Here is a 24,435-nt window from a genome sequence, read left to right on the forward strand (position 1 = left end):
ACTGAAGGTGACATCATCACCATTGGTCTCACTGCTGTTAATTACAAGCGCACACAGAATGGGAGGAAGTTGTCAGCGGAGAAGACAAAGATGAGGCCACTGGCTCAGGAGAGGAAAAGTAGACCAGAGCCTTGGGACTTAGACACTTCCCCCTCCCTATTTCCAGTGCCCAGGTATGACAAGCAGAGTAAGATATGCACCAAAGATGAGGATAACAGCTGTGATTAAACAGCTTAATTACCCCGAGCTGCAACAGTGCTCCCCTTTGCCTGTCTCTCTGCAGAGACACTGCCAGGAAACGGACCAGAAGAAGGGATTTGAAGGTGATGATTCCAACTCAGGAATAACCAGCACAGAGCCACAGCCCTTGGTGCAGAAAGGACCACTGACACATAGCTCCTGGGTGGAGCTAATTTAGGGAGCTGTCCTCAAAAAACCTGCAATGCATGGGAGTGGAGCCAATGTCCTGGTGAAACAGCAGCACAGCTGCAAGCACAGCAGGAGGGAAGCCCACCAGGAGCAAGCAGCAAGGAGGCTCCCTGGAAAAGGGATGGTCAAATGCCCACCCCGGGGGCTGGGTGTTAACAGCCAGCTCTCAATCAAGCCCTGTTTGATGAAGCGGGGAAGAGGGAAGACTTAAAAGACTCATTTTGCAACAAAAAGTCATGACTGGCAATACCAATTTTGATACTGAAGCACCAGAAGAAGGAGTGACCAAACGTAGAGGTGTCTTTCCTACACTCTGAATTTGCCAGCCTGCCTCAACTTCCCTCTCCTCGGGCGCTGCGCTGCAGCAAAAGCCAGGTGCTTTGTAAAATGAAAATGCTGGAGAAGCTCTAGGTGCAAATGCAGCATATGCAAAAGCCCTTTTATTCAAACTGTGCTACTTAACGAAGTGGTTTGTGAAACCACTTTTGAGCCTTCAGCAATTTTCCCTGCTTGAAGAAATCATTGTACCATCTTCTTCATGGGATGTTCATAGACTTCAAGCCTCCAAGTTCACCCCATGTTGTCACCTGCAAGGGCATAGCAGGCTGGGGATCACAAGTATAGCAGAACTGGAAAGTTCATTTCACATATTGTTTCAGCCCCAGCACTTAATCCTGGGAGGAGGTGATTTTGCATCAGAATGAGACATACTGGGTACAAACCACAGATTACTTTTCAGGAGTTAATCTTCATATCCATTATCTGGAGTAATTCAAAAAGCACAAAAAAATGGAACTATTCTTGAAGAAAGAATTCATGTTCAGGTAATTACAAATAACAGACACATCTGGTTATCTTAATTGTTTGGGAATGTCTCAATTATCTAAGAATGTTTTCACAAGGACTCAGAGACAGTAAAACTTTCTCACGGCAGATTGCATTCACTGATGAGAGGAAATTCAGTGGAGCTAAAACACTGGAGTGTGCTTAGACCCAGAGAGCACTTTCAGTCCCGTTGCCAATGGGCTTTATTTGCCTCTAAAGTACGACAGACTATGAAGTGAGAAATGGAGAAGTCCCACATAGGCAGCAGCAGCCCCTTTCCCTGCTAGCTGCAGCTTTTCCAGCACTCCTGTGAAAACGAAGGTGTTTCTGTGTACTGATGGCTCAGCCAGAAAAACGACAGCAGTGATTTTTTAGACATCTGCCCCGAAGAGAGGTGAGTCAAGTAAAGGCCCTCGTCCTGCCTGAGGGCAGTGCAGGCATTTGGTGGCTGGTGAGTGGCACCCCTTCCCTCACAGATATTTGAAGTGCCTCCTGCCCAAGGGGGGTTCATTGCAGAGGAGCTCAGAAGCTCCTGCAAAGCTGAATTCACCTGCATGGAGCAGCGGCTGCTCATCAGAGCCATACCCCAGAGAGGGGGACTTTTCAAACACCTCAGGCAGACCCTGGCCCCAGTGGAGCACGCTGTTTCATCGTGTAGACTGCAAAAATCAGCAGTTGGCTATTGGGAATTACCTCCCACAGCTGCAAACGGGCAGCAGGCAAGGGAGAGAGGGGAGTTCTGTGCTTTTGCCGGGGTGGCTGCGCCCCACTGACGGAGCTGGGAGGGCTTCTTACACATCTGTCCCACAGCTCATCCAGCTCCTCCACCTGGCTCACAGCCACCTTGCTCTGAGCTTTTCTGCTAAGGCCTGGAGAAGCTCTCAGCTCCCAGCTTGGTCGTGCCTAACCAGCACCTTTGCGTGGCAGACATGACTGGGGTGAAATCCTGTAACTGGAGCGAATGTCCCCCCGTGGCTAATCACACCAGCCAGGAGGGGTGTGCCGAGGCTCCACACAAATCCCAATCAATATCATTTATCTGGCTGAACGTGCGAGCTGGCCGCATCCCCTCCACCCTGTGGGTATCAGCAGGAGGGAACCTGATGTATGCTGGTAATTATCTGCTGCTGAAAAGAAGTGCTATTTCTCTTATTTTTGTAATGCAGATCAATGCACATGTCACTACTGAAAAGCTGTGTCATTTAGGATGGAGCATTAACTGCTAGGAATGGATTTTGAAGCTCCCCACTTGTGGGTGGAATATTTTCTGGAGGAGTTGAGCCTTTTGAATGCTGAATTTCATTTATCCCACTGCCTCTTTAAGAGTAGTCGGTGGAGGAGAGGGTGTTTGAGAAAGTGACAGTTTGTCATCTCCTTCCCCAGCGAACTGGAGCTGGGGACAAAGTGGTGGCAGGGAAAGAAGCAAACTGGCACGGGAAGGTGAGTGGGGGACATGGCTTTGCAGCAGCTCTGCAGTGGGATGCAAGGATGGAGACTCCAGAGGACAGAGGGTAACTCATGGCGGAGAGAAGGAAGGTGTTCCTGTGAGCAAAAACATGGTAAGGCACCCAGGGAAAGAACAGAAGGAAGGCTTGAAAAAGGGCAAAAGCTGGATGCTACACTGAGAGAGGTGCAAATCTGGGAATCAATACACACACACAGACACCCACACACACTCCTCCTGCCAAAATTGCTACCCAGGAGCTGTGCTAGCATGGACTATTCAAAAAGGGGCCATTTAATTTGCAGTGAGAGGAAGGAGTTCTCCAAGCTTCCTTCTATTTTGCACAGGAACGAAACAGAAACTTCTCTAGATACTTGCTCAGAAAGAGAAAACAAACTCTCCTTGTGGCCAGCAAACCCCAGTAAAGAGAAGCACATAATGGTCACAAACTGGGGTTCACTGTGGTTCTTCACCAAGAAAACCTCAAAAACTATCAAATGGGAAACTATCTGTTGACAGTCATGTAAATTATGAACTCCAATTCTAACTGGGAATTTTTACTAACCCTTCTTTACACCTCAAAGATAACCTGGTCACCATCAAACTGGAAAGCCACACAGTCACCCTAAAATAAAGGTTTTGGCAAAGCACTTACTCAAGTGTTGCTATTCTGCACCCAAAATCACGAAGTGGTGCTTTGACAAATGTGCACCTCCTGCTCACGCTGCACCCTTCCCTCAGCCATGCAGGTGAGGGTGTTGACAGACCTGAGACACTCTGAGCATTAATAAAGTGTGACCCATCCCTTTCCCCACTTGCTATTTGCCATTGTTAAAACAGGCATTTGCCTTACTTTACAGCTATGATTTTTAGAGCATATGTTCACTATGTACGGCTCCTCTTTGAAAGTTCTGTTACTCTTTAGAATTGCTCAAAAATGTCAATATTCTTTTGAGTACTTGATATTTACAGTTTGATATTTAAAGTGTGCAATTTGTTATCTAAATTGCATAGCACACATTCAGCTTCCCAACTGAATGACCTAACTTTTATGAACCTTCCCAGCTTTCACAGGAAAAGGTTTTGTTTAGACACGAAACACCTTTCCCATGATTAGACAAATATCAGCTACCTTGGAAAAGCATTGCAAAAAGGGTTATGAACAAAGAGAAACAGAAATTATATTTAGAACTCCACAGAGATGCAAATAGTTATTTCCTCCTTCACCTACAGCCCATACGTAGTGCCCAGATTGTTTTTCTTTTTTACTGATGTTGATTTTCTTTTCATACTCAGAAAAGAAGACACATGGCTAGTTTGAAAGCTGATCAGATCCCTCGTTCATTTGAAAAGCTTATTTCTGAATAGTACTTGCAAATATGTGATGAGCATAAATTTGGAAACTGCTGAAGAACTACTTCTGTGTGTCATAACACAGGGTGTTGGGTTTTTTGCTGCGGGACTGGAGGATGAGGAAAAGCCAAAGTCCTGCCCAAAACCAACCCTGGTGACCAACCAAAGGAGGATCAGAAAAGCAGCATTTTCCTGGACACATTCCATGTCCCTTTTCACTCGAGCAGACAAGTACATATGACCTCTTCGCAATGATTCAGGGTTTCAAAGCTGTCTCCTTAAGCCTCTTAATCACCACTTGTCCCTCCCCATTGACAAGCTAAGCACTTACAAGTTTTGAAGCCTCCTTGGCTCACTTTTAAATTTTCCTTTCCACATCTTATGCCAGCAGTTACCCAGAGGGAGAAAAAAACCTCACCATATCCATCCTTCAAAAAGTCTAACTTTCACTCTGCTAGTTCTAATCCATTATCTAGGCCCACTAATGTGTACTACATCATCAGAGGAGCAATGCTCTGATGATGTAGTACAGCCCATGTACATGTACATCATCAGAGTTATATCCTTCTGATCTGCCTGTGGGTTTAATAAGCATTCCAGATGGCTTGCTATGCCTGAAGCAAGAATGGATAATCACACAGCTCTACCCTCAAAACAATAATAAAATAAGGACACAGTAGCACAGGGGCTCGTGCCTGCCAAAAACATTCAATAGACTGTATAATACAATAGTCCAATATGATTGGTGAGGCACATTTATACCCTCGCTGTTCACAGGTGAAAGGGAGCTGCTTTTACATAAAACAGAGGTTACAGATCCATGGTGTTGTTGTGAGTATATACTGGGGAGCAGGAATGGGGCCCACAGCTGTACCCCCACATCTCACCACGCCCAGACAGGAGGGCAGCCAGAGCCTCTCCAGAGCTGATCTGTTATCTCCTGGACTTGCAGGGTATCCGTCAGCCCAGCTTCCAGCCATCGAGCACAGCAGCAATAAGTGTCACCAAGCCTTTCCTACCCAAGTAAAACTGTTCCTTGGTGGGGTTGCTTGCAGTGAGTAACGTGAGCAGCGCACGCCTGCCTGCTGGCGCTGCAACAGCCCTGCTGCCACAGCAGAGCTGCTCCAGAAATGGCATTTTCCAACCAGACACTACTGCCCCTGTCCTGCCATGTTGCTGTGCCACAACCAGGCAAACCACGGAGTGCTGCCCATTAGTCCCAGCATTATTTAAGTACCTATAACTTTAAACTGTTTGGGAGGGGAGGAGGGTGTTATTTGTGGTTTGGGTTTTTTTGAAAAGCAAAAAAACATGCACAGTGAAAAAGAAAGAAGTTAAGAGATGGAGGCTCTGTTCTCTCCCTCCTTTGAATGAGTGAGGACAGGAGGAAGAAGGAGAAGCAAAGCAGCCCTTTGATTCAGTCCCCAGGAGTGCCCTCTCCAGGAATCAGATCGGTGGCATGAGACACAGGCACGGTGACACTCACCCCGTTCCCAGGAGTGGAGCAAACCCTCAGAGCTGCCAAAAATGAGTGCAGGGATGCCTTGCAATCAAAGAGGGTTTTTGACACGAACTCTGGCAGGGATGAGATTTCCATCTAGGGTTGGAGAGAAAGACCAGATACCCAGATAGGCACAAGCGTATCCTGTAGGATACCCTGTAGGAGGAAAAGGTACCTCATCCCAACTCCGAGCAGATTTAACTTGGAGAAGAGCAGCTCGTTGACGTCAACCATTTAGCGCACTGAGGGATGTTTTTTCCCTGGCCAAACAAGTGGGTTCTACTTTAGCTTTAACATTAAACGCTATTAAATGAAATGAATACAGCATGTTTCCATCGTATGTGTTGCTGGAGCTGCTGTGACAGCTGAGAAGCTGCTAGGCATGATGTGTCAAGAAAATGTACCAGGAGAAAAGTACATGGAGCTACTGTCAAAAATACAAGCGGGTCTGAGAATGGCATCTCAGCTTCAGATGCTGTTGAAATTATTTTTTAATTGCATCTGTAAACCCAGGCAGATCTTTAAGGGTTAACTGCACACAATGTAATGAATTCAATAATGATGAGTTAAAAAAGGTCTAATTAGCAACTAACCACTTTATTATGAAAGGAAATGGTAATGAATTTAATAGCTCAAAATCATTAACAATATTTAGTTTGCTGGTACTTGTTCTCTATTATCCTCATTAATATGAACATTTAATATGTTTTAAAATGGATTTGTAATACTTTCTGTACCATGAGGTTACACTGACAAAAAGAGTGTAATTATTCTGTTAATTGTAATCTCTGTCTGTTTGTGCCCCAAATAGTAGCATATTTAGGTGTTAATAAAAAAAACCAGGAGTAATTAAGGGAGGGAAGTTTAAAAATGTAATTAAACAAAAACTCTAAAACTGTAGGTTGAATCACTCTGAGGAAGAAGTTTTGGAAGTGAGATCTCAGAAAAACAAGTTTCTTCTACTGAGATCTTTTCGCATTAAAAAAGAGGAACAGAGAAAGGAAATAGAAGCATTACTGGTTTTTATCCACAATGAATATTGAAGTGGTTCTTTCCCAAGCTGGAAAGGGCTCAAGACTGCATATCCTGGGACATCTGCTTGTGAGCAGTGTCTTGCAAGTGAAGGTGCTCTCTGACACTGTCCTACGAGTGTGAGATCACGAGTGTGAGATCACGAGTGTGATCTCTCTGTGTGAGATCCTGTGGGAATCCAGTCACCTGGTTGCTCCTAAGACACTCAAACACCGTAATTCATCTCTCAGAATATCATATCAATCATCCAACCCTCCCCAGATCTCCTGCCCCACTTGCTTCCAAATGTAAGTATCTTAATTTATTGCCTCAAACCCTCTCTTGCTGCTGATGTTTATTTTGCTACTGCTACCCCTTTTTTGCACTCACCTCTTCCTACCCCATCATATTTTAGTGGCCGATTGTTACCAGTCAGGCCCCTCTTCAAGATCCCCCCCATTAAAACAAAATCAGTGCTCGACCTTCCTTAATGCCAGAAAGTTTCAGAGCCCCTTGCTCCGATTACAGCCCCATCTCCTCACTGCAAACAGCTCCCGTGACTCACCCACACACCGGCGGGCATCCCAGCATGGATGCTCCGTAGGCACAGGTGTTCCACAGGCAGGCAATCCAACCTCTCCCAGGGCATGGTGGGGCTCCCCACCCAGCACTTCCCATCCCTAGAAAGCGACTTACAAGGCTAATTCAAGGATAATGCCCACAATCACAGGAGGTATCAGCATTATTCCTCAGAAATACCCCAGATCAAACCTCTTTGTTTAATCTTTGTGGTGCATGGTGGAGGAGGAAGCAAGGTCCACAGACCCACAGGAACATTCACAATGGATCAGCCAACTAAGGACACAGTTGTCCATGTCACTGTTTCTGCTCCAAGACAGGTGTCCTGGCCAAGAACCCCCATCCCATCCACATGAGCAGTCAGCTCAAAACAAACCATTCTGTGTCTAATTTTTTTTTATCTAAGAAAAGGAACTAAAATAAAAATGGTGAAATTAAAGTGAAGCATCTCATTTGCCCACAAATGACATATTTCAACTTTCCATTTTATAGAAAAAAGTTGCAAAGGATTTTTTTTTTAAACTTATTACAATTTCCAATTTTTTTTTTTGAATTGCCAGTGAAGAGAAAAATTATGTGATTTGCAGAGCTCTAAAAATAACAAGTTAAAATAGTTTCTGCCTCTCAAAGGAGGCCTCTTAGTCCTGTAATTTCTCCAGATTTTGCCTTTCAGGATGGGTATTTTAAAGAAAGATATAATGTCATTTCTATAAGTATCGTCTCGTAATCTGCTGCCACTGTTGGAAATATAAGTTTGGAGACAGCTTGAGCAGAAGAAATACCAGCTCACCCAGCTATACTAAAAAAAATAAAATATTTTAAGAAGAGGAACAAGACGCATATTCCAAAGGTGAGCAAGCAGTGCCAAACATTTTTGAGGATCTTTCTTCTGATTTTGATCTCTGGCTGCATTTACAGTCCTTTTGTGTTTGTCTACTGCAAACAGTTCAGCAATTACTGTTATGGGGGTGTTCATTCCTAGAAAGAAATTTTTAGAAAGAACACTCATATTTGGGCTGGAAGGGTGTTTACAGTATTTCACTCCATAAATAAAACGTACCAAGTGTCCAGTCAGAACAAAGTAGTATTGCTAAAATTGCAGATATTCACCTTTAGCCAGCCAAGATGAAACAAAAACAACTACTAAAAATTCTTAAAACTATTAAAAATTCAAGCTACTCAAGTAAAAAAGAACAATCAATCCATCTTTTGTCTAATCCATCTGATCCATCACAGTTTTCATTTTTAACTGCATCTGATGATCTTCGCTCAGCGGGGACCTCTCTGGCTCCCATGCCCAGGACTCACTGCGGATGCAGGAGAAGAGGGGAAAGGGGAAGATGGGGAGTGGGGCCTTGCTGCCAGAGGGGACCTCACCACAGTGCTCTGAGGGAAACCACGGTTTCCAGGATCTCCAAGATTAGCCCCTGTTTATCCAACAGCATCCGGGGACCAGGGCAGCAGCTCAGAGAGCAGAAAACGTTTGTGGGCTGCAGGGAAAGAAGGAGGCAAGTGCCAGATGGAGAGGAAAAGGAGGCTAGAGAAGTGCTGTTGTGCTGGGAAATGGAAGAAGGTGGAGTGAAAAGAATATTGCATTTCAGGAATCATTTGCAGCATTTCAAACAGACTAGGAACGTGCACTCTGGCTGTCCACTCCCATGAGACAAGGCTGAATCCATGCAAGACAGCAGTGGGATTATTCTGGTTTGCAAGCTCTTAACAGAGAGACTTTCAGGCTTCAGGAGCAGGCAGCAGACAACAGAGCAGGCATCTAGAGCCGTGTATGTCTGTAATTCAACTGGGTAATAAACCTTGACCCAAATTAGTGAGAACTTCAGGAAAGAGCCTTTTGCTTTGGAAAGCTGGACTGCCCTTCCTGGTTTCCTTGTCATGCTCATCATGACAAGAGATGATCAAGCGAGAAAGATCCAGAAGTTATTGAAGGAAACTGAGCTGGTCCTTGGACCTTAAGTTCAGTTGGCAAATGGAAGTTTTCTTCTTGGCAATAGTGAAAACAGATGCAACTAGAGCCAGAATGTCTCCCTCTTTCCACAGAGGAAAAATGGCAGTGCAAGTCAAAAAAAAAAGTAAAAAAAACCAAAAAAAAAAACCTGTGTCTCTTGGTGCCAGCATGCCACTGTTCTCTTCTGTGTAACAAATAAGGAAGGACATAATATTTCTTCTCTGTGTTGAGGTTTTATTGACCGAGATGTAGGTTTGTATCATGCTCACCTTTGCCTTGCAAGTGCACAGTGAAATGTGTGGGCTGTAAGGAGGAGAAGAGAGCTTCTCCCTGGTAGGCAGTGCTGGTTCCCAGAGAGGGCTGCCAGCCAGCTTCCTCTGGGAGAGCTGCTCCTCTTTAATCCTTGCAATTGCTTTCCTCATCCTACCCAAAAGGATGACTGCATGGAGAGATGAACCTTTCCCCATGGAGACAATCTCCTTGTGAAATTGAAAGAAAAGTTCTGTTGCAGAATGGGTGACCCTAATAGAATGAATCTCTCTGCTTTGGGAACAACAGTGGAGAATTTATCATTTACAGTCATTTTCCTAATGGAGGGTTCCTTCTTCTAGTTCTATTCCTTAGACAAAAGCTAATTGGAAAACAAACATCTCCTCCCCAGCTTGGGATGCCTCTAAAGCATACAGATCCTGACAGCTCTCCAGAAGATGTGGTGCCCCAAATGGCTGCTCTTTAGGGATACCTGAACATGTTCATGTTCTAAAAAGGGACTCCCACAATTCCCAGCCCGGATGATCTCAGCACTCCAAGGGCACAAGACAGGGGGTTTTAGCATAGCAAAGTCTCTCTGGACATATTTCCAAGCAAACAGCTGTTGTTGTAGACAGGGACAGGAGAACCTTCATCTCCGCATCATCAGGAGATTTACTGTCAGCACCTACCTAAAGTCTAAAATGCCTGCTCATTTTATGGCTCACAAACTTGGGTTAGTCATTGATCTCTGGTTGTGCATAGAAAATCCTAAAATTTTCTGGCTCTCACTCCAGCCATCGCTAAGGCAGATTTCCCACTATAAATTCAAGTGATCCATCATCTGAACTCTTACACAAGCCCTTTTATTTCCTTCTCACCCTTTAAGTCATAACTACCTAAGCTAGAAGTACATGACAAAGGTTTTGGTAGATCCTGAAAGAACACTGAAAGATTCCTCTCCCCCTCCATAATTTCTTGTAAACAAAAAACACTCAATCAAGACTTGCTTAAGGCTCAGAGGTACATTTAACACCCAACAGCATGAAGCAAAGGAACAATACAACTGTGCATTTGGCAGTGCACCACTGCAATAATTTCCAGGGTAAATGATCTGGCAATTTTAGCCACAGGGATAATATCCAGGCCAAGGTGGCTAAATTCGGCCTGGCCTGCATCTGACTGAAGAAATCTGTCACATATCCACAGACACAAAGATGCACAATATCCCTGACTCCTCCCATGGCATATGCCAGCCTCCATCCTTTGGGTTATCAAGGCTAATTGTGAGCCACCAAAAATACTCTGACATATTTGCACAGCGCTCTCATGAGCTGTGATTTATTTTACTAAAAAAGAACCCACAAAAAAAATTTTAGGGAGGAAAGGAAAGCCATGAAGTTGTCTAAGGCAATCAATCCAATTCTATTCATGTCTAATCTTTCTTTGCACACTGGCCATTACTAACTTTGTCCCTTTCTGAGCACCCAGCAGGGTCTTTTCAGCCTTGTTGTCATCTTACATATAAGCCAGGAGAAGGGGGGGAACACCCAAAGAACATTATCCTCTTGGAAAGGCATCACTGTAATGGCTCTATCCGTGCCAAAGCAGACCTTCCCTTCTAGATGTATCCCTGGGCAACCCTACTGCCAAAGGGCTATCTCGTATCCCTGCCCCTTTTTTGGGCTGATCCAAGAACTGTTTCCTCAAGCAGTCTAACGTTTTGGTCCCTGCACATGGATTTATTGAGCAAGGGCTGTGCTTACTGAGATAACATGAGGATGGTGGGACCCCAGACTCACTGGAAATGAGGTTTGTCTCATGTATTAAAAACATGGAAAATGTACCCCAAAGGAAGCACAATGTGCACATCCTTCTGCTGCTCACTAGTGAAAACACATGGAAATGCTGCGGTCCCACCACCCACCACCAAAGCAAGTCCTATCAAATTTAATAGGCCATTACCAGCTTCCTGCTGCCTCCTTCAGTTCCCAGGGGAACCCACCAGTGACATGGCATTTCCAGGAAGTCTGTGGAAAGCCTTTCTCACTGTCTTTGTAATTCCAGAGGCTTTTAAAAGAATTTCTTCAAAGCCCTCATGCATTCCTTTACCTTCCAGAGCTTTGATAGTGTAGGTCTTCTCCACAAAGCCCAGCAGGCAGGGGTTGTGCTCCTGGCTCCTGCACCAGCAACCCTGGCTGCATTCCTCAATCCAAGTTTTAAACTTTTTCCATACACTTGCTATTTGCAGGGTCTGACACGGGAATGGACCTGGCTGGTGGCAAAGCTTGCATTTTTTCTTTGAAAAGGTCCATATTAACAGATCGAAATATTGCTGAACGCTTTTTTAATAGCTTAAAACATGTATTTTTATAGTAAATACAGGCCAGCGGTCCAAGCCTTCCATAGTCAGTGAAATGAGGCACTTTTGAAAGATGAATTTGGTGCCATGACCTTGACTCACTCTTTGCACACAGAGGAAAAATTGTGAGTGTGTCACATAATGTCTTTTAACAACATTTATGTCTCATATTAGTCCTGCATGGTTCTGCCATATACATCTCCGTAAACATTACACTATGCTATATACATACACAAAATCCACAAAGGCATCCCAAACACTCTTGGGTCATTTCCACATTCCTATATGCAGGGCAGGAATTTCAGCACTCTCTTGATGCAATCCACAACAGCCCATCCCATAACCTGGTTTTTGTTGGTAGCCTCCTAAAAATATCAGTCTGCATTTATGAAATCAACTACAGTCTGTTGCTCATGCCTTGGAGCATAAGGAAAACCTCGACTCGTCCCAAGCACTACTTCACCTGGCATTTGGGTGGTCTCAAGCCAAGACCATACAGAAAAGGCTACAGAAAATCACTCTGTTTAATGGCATAAGCAGTGTTTTTCTTGAATCACAGGTAGTGGAAATTTTGTCTCTGATTACCAGCAGTCTAGGCTGAACACACATCAAAAAAAGACTGAAGAAAATGTTTTGGGGGGAGACTGCAACTTGTCCACTCACATTTTGGCTTTTTAGGACACTCCTGACAATGTTCGGCTGTTTGCTTTTCCACTATGAAGCATGAGAAAGCAGAGAGCTCATGTGATTTGAACACCTCCTGTGCTTCAGTTTTCTCCTTTTTCTCTGCTCTCCTCATCTCTTGGGGTCTTGAGCCACAGAAATCTTTAAGAAGGTTTCTTTTTTCTACCTACAGAAGCTTTACCCGTTAATGAAAGACTCATCTAGTGAGTTGACATCATCATGTTTTCATAACCTACTATTCCCTGAATCACCCCGGTCCTCAGCAGGGATTTTTTTTTTTGGATCGACAAAGTTAGTACTAAGATGAGCACTCTACCTGTGACAGTAAATTAGTTCCTATTTAAGGTTTCTGATTAAGTTTGGTTAAGTATCAGAAGAGGGTTTTTAACTGTTTCAAACGCAGGGTGAGAATCACTTCCAGAGAGGTGGAAGCATAAAAAGGCACTGTGTTTCTCTTCTATGCATCCACACCATCCCTGCTAGGGGAAACGTCTACAGACATTTCCACTTGGATGGCTGACTACAGTCCCTCCTAAGCCATATTTTGAGATCTTGCAGGGCAGTATCTGTTCTAATGAAGAGCAACCAGACTTTTTTACTTCCTTGAAAGATGCACTGTTTTATACAGTTTCAACATACTGGGTCTTCATGTGCGTACGCAAACACTCACAGTCTTGTCAAACCTGACCAAGAAACACTCTTGTTTCCAAGAAATGGGGGTTTGAAGCTACCAGCACAGAGCCATGCAAGAAGAACAAAAAAAAAACTAAAGACAAACCCAAAAAGCAACAAGAGCACAACTCCTCCGTGCCCTGCTACTTTCAGCCTCCAACGATTCTGTTAAAAAGCAAAGGCACAGTGCAAACATACCCATCTCAATTCTGTCACTTCAAACCTGGTCAGAATCAGCACACTGCCAGCATCCAAAGGTGCACACCTTGCTGCTCTAAATCTCCTAGAGCTGTATTGCTCTGGGAAAGGACGGGAACCATAAAAAGCCTTAGCTGGGAGGCAGCTTTTATGCTCATGTTCAGGCCTCTAGTAAGTTGTCCCACAAAATGTAATGAGACCTCCTGCTTAGCCAGGGCTCTGATTTCCATAGTTTGTGCCTGCAGCACTCTTACATTTTATAAGCCATATTAACTCACCTCTTGCACTGGGAGGTTGGGGCAGTGGCACACTGTCTAATAATGGAACATATTTGTTAATACTAATAGACATTTGTAAAACTACCACATGCCTTCAGCCTTCAAGTCAAAGCACAGGATGCTTGCTAGGCTTGTGAAATGTATGATGTAAAACTTGGGATGTTTTGGTTACAACATATCTCATTTATTTTTACTGTCATCACCCTCCCTGGTATATAATACCTGCAGCATACAGAGTGAAATATTGCAGATGTTTTCAAAATAATTCTGGGCTGGTAGAGAAACCAAAAGGTCTCTTGTGCGTAAGGTCTGGTTATTTTCAATTCAAAACAAGTAGGTAACAAAGTTTCTGTGTGCTGGTATTTTAAAAGGCCTGGATTCCTCTGTGCTGACTCATACTTGCACTGCCCACCCAAAAACTCACCTCTGAGAACTTTCAGAGAGACTTCAGCCATTTTGATACCCTCAGGATCCAGGAATGAAGAGTAGAAAGATAAAACTAGTTTTAACTATTCATTAGTTTTTGGTACTTCAGATAATTTGTGCAATGGCTTCAGGGGTTTAATTGAATCACTTTTCCCACCTTGTCTTAATTTTAATTATGCAGCAATCATTTTTACCAACCTGTGCAAAGAAGCCGTATGAAAATGTGACATATAACAATACACATTTACCTAAGCTCTAGGACTACTCTGACCTACAGGCGATCAGCTAGTGCCGCAAGCACGCAAACGACCAATTAAAGAGTTAACAAAATGCCCTCCAAATCACCTACACGTTCAGGTTTTTGGACTGCCATGAACATTATACTTCAACTGATATAATTTTTGACTGACTGATTTACTAAGTCTGCATTGGCTAAAATTCTTACAGCCATGCCTGTAAAACCGAAGAATCAGGTTTTATGAGGTGCTTTCATTGTCATTAAAGACGATCCCACCTTAGCCCTTTCCCTAACAAGACAATCTTGCAGCAGTCATTACAAAATGTGATCCCAGCTTGTCATCAGGGAAAAAATGGCTTGCTAGGTCAATAAGGACTGCACTAGGTTCATCTCAAGGATGTAAGACATCCGTCTGCATGGCTAGCAGCCAAAAACAAAAAAAAATTAAAGAGCCGCAAAGGATTGGGGTTTTTCCAAGACTTGGCTCCCGAAGTTTTACAGGTAGCCCATTCTAGAAATCCAGAGAGACTGAATCAGTAGTAGCAAATGGATGCCTTTGCATCTCTTCATGATTTATAGTGTACCAGTGAGCATTTCACTGCAGACAACAGATCATCAACAGCCCGAAGTGCACAACAGAAATGACCCCAAGACAGACAATTTCAAAGAAAAATGCATTCAGATGTGTGCTTGCATGGGAGTAACAGTGATCCAGGACACTGCTAATTATACCAACTGAGGGAGAAGTGAAGGCTGGTAATCTGCCCAGGAAATCCCGAGTTCGAGTCCTGCCTCCAACAATAACTCAAGCTGTGGTTTTGTATCTCCTTTCCTCCCTTCCTCAGCTGGCACTGGGATTTAACAAGAGCCCCTGACATATATTACACATGGTGCCACGAGGACTGACATTCTGACAGTGTTCTGAAAACAACAAATGGTCTGGGTGACCTCCAGAATCTCACATATTGGGTAGCCTCTCATAATGCAGAAAGGTTCTGCCCTCTATGAGCAATGTGGTTTCATGATGGTATCTCACAGGCAGAGGCTGATTTGCAAATCCACCATCACAATTCCATGCAAGGAAAGAGTAACTCTACAGTGAAAAATGCTGATCCAAGAGATTGGTACTGACCTGAGACTTGCATGCAGATCCTCAGCTAAGCTGGTGCTGTGTCTCTGAAGCTGACTGACATCACAGACTTCACACCTGGAGGGATCTTTTCTAGACTGGAACAGAAAGAGAAGAGCGTTACTGATTTTCCTTCTCTGGCCACAAAGACCCCAATTCTGCCCAGATTTACAGGTGACGCCCCACTGGCTTTGCAGGGCCCAGCAGGTGCAGCTCTCCTGAACCTGAAAGCATGCCAAAAAGCCGGCCCAAAAGCCACCCCTATCTTTGGGATGCCACCAGAAACTGAAGGTAGAGCTAAATGATCCAGAATGGAATTTCTTTTCCACCCCCTGCACTTTCCTTACTAAGAAAAGGCCCATGGGGCATGTTGGCCAAACAGCTTCTACACAGACCTGTAGGGAGGTGAAGGGAACGGCACCATGGAGAGAAATGAATCAGCCCAGGGACTTGGGGCTACTCATCTCCTTTCCACCTCCTTTCCAACCTGAGTGCTCCCGTTTTCCAAGCCAGTGGCTTCAGGGAGCATCGTGGAGGTGACACTCTGGGCCTTCCAGGGGTTGGGGAAATCAATATTGGCAATGTGAAGGACACTTAATGACAGAGTCATAAAAATGGTGTTTTGTCAGTGGTAGAGACAAGAGGGGAACAAGGCAGTTATAAATGGCCAGGTAAAAAAAACAAAATTAAAAACAACAACAACAACCACCAAAAAACCCCCAAAAAACCAACCAAAACCACCCCCCCCCCCAAAAAATCTAATAATGGCAAAACAAACCAAAAGAGTGAAAACAAACCAAAACTCAGCCAACCCACAAAACTCCCAATGCATTATTTGTTTGGCTGCATTTTCTGCAAAGCCCACTGAACAAGAGTGAAAAAAGCAACTGTGTGACACTCAGAGCTGCTTTGCTTTGAAAAATATGGAGACAAACTTAACAATGAAGAGTCGGGATTCCATAGGGTTGTTTATGTATGGAATACAGGCAAATGCATATGATTATATAGAAGTGTGTCTGTGTGTAATGTAGCATTAACACCAATTCTTACAGCCTTATGAAATGATATATTAAAAAGAAAGGGAGGAAGAAAGGAAAAGCAAGCTAGATTTTTTCCCTCTTTTTACAAATATGATGTAGTTTACAGAAGCATGGTCCTTTTTTAGGAAGAATTCTAAATGCATCATTCAAATATTGTTTGAGCTGAATACATGATATACATATCATGAATACATATAATCACAGCACGGTCTTTTGTGGAAGTTCTGAAAATAGCAGTGGAAAAAGCTGACCATGAGTTTCCATCTAAGGATTTGCATTTGGTTAACATGTGTGAACTGACTCCATTCATCCCATCCGCAATGGGGACTCTCCAAATGGCCAAGCTGAAAAGTTTGGCCTGGATGGCAGGAATCATTTTGTGGGGCTGATGTCAAGGACAGCACCTACCAGGTGAAATTATGGGAAGGAACTGGGGAACTCCATTCTGCTGAAAAGCCCTTGTAGGTTATGTACCATAACAGCTACTGCGTTGCAAACTGCTGGCAAAATATGTGGCAAGTTAAGTTGTAAGTTATCTGCTGATTTTCCTAACCTTTTTCCACCAGTTCCCCCGTGGCAGGAAAGCTTAAGTTCACTGAGAAGGCTCAAACTTCCTTCTCTCCATCTCCAGTCTTGCAGGATGTAGCTTACTTTCTCTCACTTCTCCCACTGCAGAGCGTTGGGGAAAAACAAAGAAGAGAGAAATCAGAGGAAAAAAGGGCAATTAGGTGGGTGAGCTTCAGAATCTCCGCAGCCCCTCTCGGCTCTGCTGGGAAGAGGGGAGGTCTGTGCCAACGGTGTCCGGAGGTCAGAGGGGACATCCCTGCCCCCTGCAAAACCTGTGGGAGCAAGGGAAGCTGAAGGATGCAGGAAGGGTGGCAGGGAGGGCTGAGTGCTCTAAGTAGCATGTTTCCTAGGAAACCTTCGACAGCAAATATCACATTAGTCCTGCCTTGTGGCCCAGCTCATGTGATGTCAAGAACAATTTCTCACAACTCAGCTCAGAAGGTTAGCAAGACTTGGTGAAATGTTCAGTGACTCTGGCCTGGCTTTCCAGCTGGGAACAAAACAAGAGACTGAGGGTGTTTGCATTGTTTTGGAGCTTTGTAACAAATTCCTAACCAAACGTTTTATTATTTTTATTCAAACTGTATTTCCCTCACAGCCTCACAGGTTTGCAGAGACTCACCCAGTTGCAGTTTTTATTCTCAAGGAACTTCATTTAACAAAAGAAAGAAAATAAAAAACCAGCAGTCTCATGGAAAGCCTTGGAACAGTTAGATCACCGTTCAGCTTGTGCACTGATTATAAAAGCTCCGTCATAGACTTCTGGCATTACAAAACTTTGTTTACAACTATCCTTTCTAATTTCTGTCAGCTGCAGCCTGAAAATATCCATAGTCTAGCAGATTTAACAAAAAAAGATGTAAGATCTGGCAGCTAAATTCAGATATGAGATACACTCCAGCCTCCAATAGGGCTCCCAGCAGGGCCTTGAGCTGGGACCCAACACCTTGGGATGGGTCTGAGGGCAGAGACGCAGAGTTTGGTTCTCAAGGCTGCACAACAATCTGAGGCTGAGTAATTGGGAGGCTGTGTGATACCACAGACCTCCCCATGACATACCTGTTATGCACAGGTTATGGTTGTCTTCCCTGAATTCCTGCAAACCAGCCCAACTGGAAGGTGACCATGCTGTATTGTAGAGGAAAAGTCCCACATTGGCTGCCATTCCTGCTGTCTCCACATTTGTGACTTCAGTGGCATCGGACTTCTAATTTTTGAAGAGAAACGATACTAAAACGGAAAAAAATTTTCCTCTGGTGACACACTTCATCTCATACTTAGTGAAATATAAAGACCTCTTTAATAGAAAGTAATATATTTAAACAAATTAAAAATAGCCCCACTAATTTCTTTTTAATCATAAGCTAACTTAGGCGTTTGACCTCTTTATTTCCTTTTGCTGCTTCTCATCTTCAGTGATTTGAGCCCTCACATCTAGAGGATTTTTTTTCCTTTTTCTTTTCCCCCCCTCTTCCCAGGGAAATAAGCGAGGAATACAAAAAGAACAAGGTTGCTTGAGGTACCTGAGAAACACCAGCATTGAAATAGGCCCATCACTCCCTTTCATCCCATTTTAGGTACATGAGGCCTGATGGATCAGCTTTTCCTCCAGGAAAGCCAGGATTACGGGGGTCAGGTCAGCAGTGTGAGAATGCCTTTAAGAGCAGTGTGGGAACACAGGGCTTCCTTATTAACACGTTAATGTACTGAACCCGAAGCTCATTTTAACAAGATGGAGACAGTACAGTCCTCCCCCCTCAGCCCAAACCTGTGTCCTCAGAGCTGCTTGATCCACCAACTGACAAATCTCCTGGAAATCTCATAAACCAGAGCAAGCACAACATTAGGATTTACTGACCACTGCAAAGGTTTCTCTGAAGATCCAAAAGCAGAGGTTTAAGCAAAACAGCAAAGGCTGAAGTTGCAGCAGGTGAAAACCACAGGAGGCCCCTTGCCCTGCCAGCATGCTCCCATGAACAGCCCTCACGCTGGGACATGGCACCTGCCCATCCCTAAACCCCTCATCCCACAGCCTCAAACGCTGTCTGGCCGCAGCCCACCTGTGCTTTCCTCTTGGCTCGGTGTTCCCACCTGTCCCCAGCCTTTCCGCCCTCTCCTCAAGATGGCGGCACCTCCGTGAGGGCAGGCGGGAGCTGTCCCCGCCGCTTCCCCGCGGCTCGCCACCACCGCCCCAGGGAAAGGGGGTGAGAAGCAGCCATTTACTAAATTATACAAAATATTTACTCAGTAATAATACTGTTAACAAAATAATTAAAATTTTAAAAGCCGTTTCCCCTCACTATCAAAGCTGGTGCTCTGATCTTTCCCAGCTGACAAAACCACGCTGCGCTTTTCTCCCCACACAGTCTCCCGCCCTTGCACACACCTGTCATATCAACCAAACATGTAAATGTTTGGGGTTTTTTTTAAGTTAATTCTATCCCAGAGCAGTAACTGATCTTATAACACTTTCAGCAATGCTTCTTGTACGTTTAGGACCTGAACAAAGCAAGATTTAAACCCTGGTCATGCATAAATAGCCATATCACCATCACCTGAGACACCTGGATAAACATTCCCTCTTTCTTCCCAGCTCCCGACGATGAAAAGCAACACCTCACCCATGGGAGGTGCAGTCAGAACCTTTGGGTTCCCTACCACGTTGTCACCTGCTTAAGACCGGGATGGGAATGCAAAGAGCCAGATTAATACCAATGCAGACCAAAATAATATCTCAATATCTTATAGATAAAAGATTTGGGAAGAAATATCTGTTCTTATCTGAGGAAAGATCTATAACTCACTCTTAGCCTTTCATCACCAGGAGGAAATATACTGCGACTTGGACCAATCCATTATCTGTTCTTATTTTCCTCCATACAGGTATTTATCTCTCTGGCTCCCTCTTTATCAACCCAGCCACCCGTGATCACCCAAGCGCAAGGTTCGTGCGGGGCCCAAGCCTGCCCTCCCACTCGGGTGGGAGTCTCTGCTCCCCTCTGACCAGCAAGAATAAGGAGGGTACATCTTGTTTTCACACTCTCCACATTCTTCCCTGTCTGCAGCTGAAAACCCATCCCTTATGTGGTGTCATTTTGTCGTAATGGGACACTGGGTGGTTAAAATCTGCAAGGCATCGGTCTCGGCACTGTAAATCTCAACATGAGGGGCTGGAGCTGAGCTTTTCCCCAAGCCTGTACATGTCCCAGCCCAAGGTTTTAGGTCAAGCATATTTTGAATTCCATCTTGTTAGAGTTACTGGCTCATGCACCAGTCTCCCCTTCAGCTTCCAGAGAGGATCCAGGGCTGCTTCCAGCCCTTGCCTCAATGGTTTCCAGTCTAATACTGGGATTAAGATTTGCAGGTACATTTCTCCACAAGGGCAGGAACCCATTCACTCTGCATTTCTTTCCCAGAAGTGCTGAGTTCCCTCCCTGTATACATATATATGCCTGGTGAAACACAAATCTCTAGGATTTTGAGGTAAGATTGAATTTCAGCATTGATAGTCACTCATTCATTCATGGAAAAAGATACATGGACTTCATCCTGCCCAAGTGTGGAAGCTGTTTTTTTTCCAAGGCATATTACATGCTGCAGCCAGCAACTGGCTGCCCAGCTTGCGACATGTGTCCTTTGCAGAAGATTCCCCTATTACACCAGCTTGCAAGAAAGCTTCCAAGTGGGAAGGCATCTGATTTTTAGTTTGGCACTGGGATACTACTACTAATAATAATAATAAAAAGAGTAAGCCTTTTCTGCTATAGCCTGGCAAGAGTTTGCCAAAATTCGGAGGTTTGAATAAAAATAGCTGCACGTCCACATCGGTTAATTTCTCTTGGAAACTTTAAAAAAAATAAAATATTTTTGATAGCTTTACCTTGCACTGCCCAGCCACATTAAGCCACAGTAAACTACATTCTTATGGTTGTCATAACATTTTGCCCTGTGTTGCTTGTGACGTGAATAATCTATTAAGATACCTACAGTGCAAAGTGCTGCCTTCCTGTCTCCAAGTTCCTGCAATCTCCTGTAACAACCCTGTGCAATTCCTGCTGGAGTGGTGCAGGAACAACTCTCTGCCACTGCCAGAGCTGACCAGAGGGTCCAGGATAGTGACTCTGGATGGGCTTGGCCCCAGCTCTCAGGGCTGTGGGGATCAGCCTTCCTCCCGCTGTGCTCCCTCTCCTCCTTCCCATCCCAGCCTGTCATCAATCTCACTAAAATGACAGCAGACAAATGTTAGCCTTTGCAAAGATCAGATGAAATCTATGGCTTTAGGGCTGCTCACCAAGGAGCAGGGCAGGCTACACCAGACATGGGCACCAGCAGTCACCTCCTCTGCATCAACCCGCTCAAATCACTTTGGCAGCCATCACAGTCATCCTCCACAGGCAACCTGAGTGCTCAGATAGATTTTGACAAACTTCAATGCTTAGCCTCTCCATAGAGTTGGGGTTTTGTTATTTTTTTTATAGCAAGATTGCTCATTCAAGACTGGTTTTTGGGGGGAGAGTTTTGAGGTGTGTTTGGGGTGATGCTGGAAGCCACCCCACCAGCAGCTCAGGAGTGCACAGAATTGGGGTTTATTTGGGGTTGGTACATTTGTCCCTTACATGCTCTGTAACCCGAATTCTGCTAGCCAAGGGGAAGGGAGGGGAAAAAAAAAAAGAAAAGAAAAAAATAAAAGATTACTCCATGGCATAAATATGCTGTATGTGCCCTTGTCTCATGCAATTTCTTTACATCGATGTGCAGGAATATTTATCCCCAGTAGAAATGTTTAACTAATCTGGTAAATGTCAAGCCATATGGTGTACATTGTAAGGATTTCATCAGGCCTTTTTAACTCTTTGTGAAAGTCTCTCCCTCTCTCTTTCCCCTCTGCTTGCTTCCCCCCTCTGTTTTTTTCCTTTATTTTTTCTTTCCCCTTCTCTTTTTTTTTCCTTGTTGCTGCCCTGCCAGAGCCTACAAAGAAGGAGATAGAGCAGGGAGTGTTATTACCCACAGTTAGATCAGGGATGTGATGTTCATGGTGTACAATAACAAGCAGTATTAAGCAGAAGTGCAACTCATGAGGCGCCTTTTCGCTGGGCGAAGAACGTAATTTTTATCAGCAGTGACCTGCAGGAGAAGATCGCTAATACTTTTTAAAAAACAAACTGTCCACCCCAACAATGCACAAAATTCCCAGAGGCTACCTCATCTCTTATCGCTTCCTTTGAATAATCAAGTCTTTACAACAAATAAACTGCAGTTGTGCAGCACTTTCAAGTAAAGGAAGCGTTTTTGCACTGTAACTATCTGCTGTATCTCCCAGAAAGATAGAGTGCAATTTACAATAAGCAATATCAAAAAAGGATAAACCGTTATGTTCGTGCCAATCCTTATTCATGGTTTTATAACAAGACATATCTGTTTTCTTCCTATAAATCTTGACTCTATTTTTAGAGTTTGCAAATAATGACTCCAGTCTTTGGCTGCCTGCCACTTCTGTGAAAAACTAGAATAGCCACAGTGCAAGACTATAGTATTTAAAAAAAAAGAAAAAGAGAAAGGGAGAAACAAAAAGAGAGGGATTTTTGCTGAACTCTGTGTATTTCCTACCAGGAAAGACCTGTTCAAGATCGTGGTAAGTGATGCAGGTGTGCAGAATGTGTCAGGGAAAGCAGGAGCAGCAGGGAAATTTGGCTGAACTTCCACACCTATTTCTGAATTCTTCTGCCTAAATCTAATTGCTTGTACCTGCACGGGCCCTTTGCTGCATCGCAGGCAGACGCTCACACCCAGCAAGGCACGAGCCAGCCTCGGCTGCTCTGCTGGGCACCACTGCTGCCTTCCCCTCTTAGGGGCCACCAAACCTGCTTTTAGCGTCTGCTGATGGACACAGCTTCTGAGGGCAGGGGATTACAGAGCACTTCTCGCTATGGTACAGCTCAGGAATGAAGAAAACCCCACCAGGAAAAACTACCACCTTCAGCCGAGGCCTCCGGACATTTTAGAGCCGTGGCAGGCTAGGGAGGGGGAGCTGCAGGTCAAGGAAAGGATAAGATCTGGGTGGCTGGGAATGAGGAGGGAGAAAGAGGAATGTAATGAAGGAGGTAGAGAGGGAAAAGCAGGGAAATGACAGCATTCAGATAAATTTAGCTCTGAATCCAAACTTCAGGGGGAGGGGAGGCATTTCCTGCCCCAAACCTCTGAACTTTCTGAGATTCTCCCATATCACGAGTGATTTACCTGTAAAAAGAACTGCGGGGGGGAGGGGGAGGGGGGAAGAGGGAAAAAATTGAAATAAACAGTTCTCTGCTCTTTAAACAATCTTTCCATCCTACTCCTCCAGGGTCAAATGTTCAGGCACAAGGACACAAACAAAAATAAAAAGAGATAAAGGAAAATCACTTTTATAAAAAGGATCTTTACACAAGTCCATTAGCCCCAGTTTTCATCAATGTAACAACAGTATATCAGCTGTTAACACAAAGTGCCTTCCCCACATACCTGCCAGTTCCCCAACTCCAAAATATTTATCGGTACATTATTGAAAACCTAACATTTCGTCATTATTAAGGACATTACTAAGGTGAGTAATAGTACAACAACTGTCAGCGTAGTTATCTGAGCTTTGTTATGTGTGTTTTGGAAAAAAAAAAGAGAGTCGAGGCTAAGTTGTAAACACACCGAAAAAAGGAACAAGACAACAAATTATTAATTAATAATTAACCAGAAGCACCAGCCTAAGACGTTTACTGTGAAAGCCATCAGATGAATGTATCTATTAGCCATGTGTATGTATATATATATATATATATATACGCATCTTTTCATTTCTCACACTAATGTGTTTCTAATAACAGCACTATCTGGCTGTAGAGACAGCTTATGCCTGAGCAGCCTCTCAGCATTCAAGAAGTTGTTGACAAAGACTCCTGTGGTGGCCTGTCTGATTTTGCGTTACTTCCTTTAACCGAACCAGTAAGACCTGCACTCCTGACCTTTGCTCAGAAGGCTAATTTGAGATTAGGGTAGTCTGAAAATAAGAAATGGGGAGTACATTTTTAAAGCACAGAAACATTCCTATAAGTAATAGAAGATAAGGATCAATTTTAGCCCCAAACCACTCTGCTCTTAAAGAGATCTGTGGAAGGACTTTGGTGAGACAATACAGTCTCTTAATTTCAGAAAAGTTAAAATCACTCAGCTTTGTCTTTGTACTACTAAGTGTTTTAGGGCTTGTAATAAAGATGATGCCCATGACTTTGAGTCCTTGGTGTCTTTACAGTCACCCAGTAGGACATTCAGAATTCCCTTAGGAAAACTTACACAAGAGCATAAAATATGTCATGCCAGATAAATGATTCTTTGTGGTTCTTATATTATTCTGGTCTGGTACTGAAGGCTGCGATACTTAAGCCCTGTGCAGTGCAGGGAATGAATGAGACAGACTCCTCAGTTGTAAACCCACCAAAACAAAACAAAACAAAACAAAA

The 24,435-nt window shown here is 44.1% G+C and overlaps 1 long non-coding RNA gene across 1 annotated transcript in view; it reads right to left on the reverse strand.

Annotated features, from left to right (window-relative positions):
• LOC109145104 overlaps nucleotides 1-24,435 on the reverse strand; it is a 112,579-nt gene that overhangs the window by 25,184 nt on the left and 62,960 nt on the right. The window contains exons 2-4 of the long non-coding RNA XR_005604004.1: nucleotides 18,008-18,178; nucleotides 16,935-17,050; nucleotides 15,345-15,439 (exon numbers count right to left, since the gene is read on the reverse strand). This is a non-coding gene — a long non-coding RNA (uncharacterized LOC109145104). The remainder of the gene's footprint in view (nucleotides 1-15,344; nucleotides 15,440-16,934; nucleotides 17,051-18,007; nucleotides 18,179-24,435) is intronic.

This window comes from Corvus cornix, chromosome 3, assembly GCF_000738735.6.
Source record: "Corvus cornix cornix isolate S_Up_H32 chromosome 3, ASM73873v5, whole genome shotgun sequence".
Lineage (NCBI taxonomy): Eukaryota > Metazoa > Chordata > Aves > Passeriformes > Corvidae > Corvus > Corvus cornix.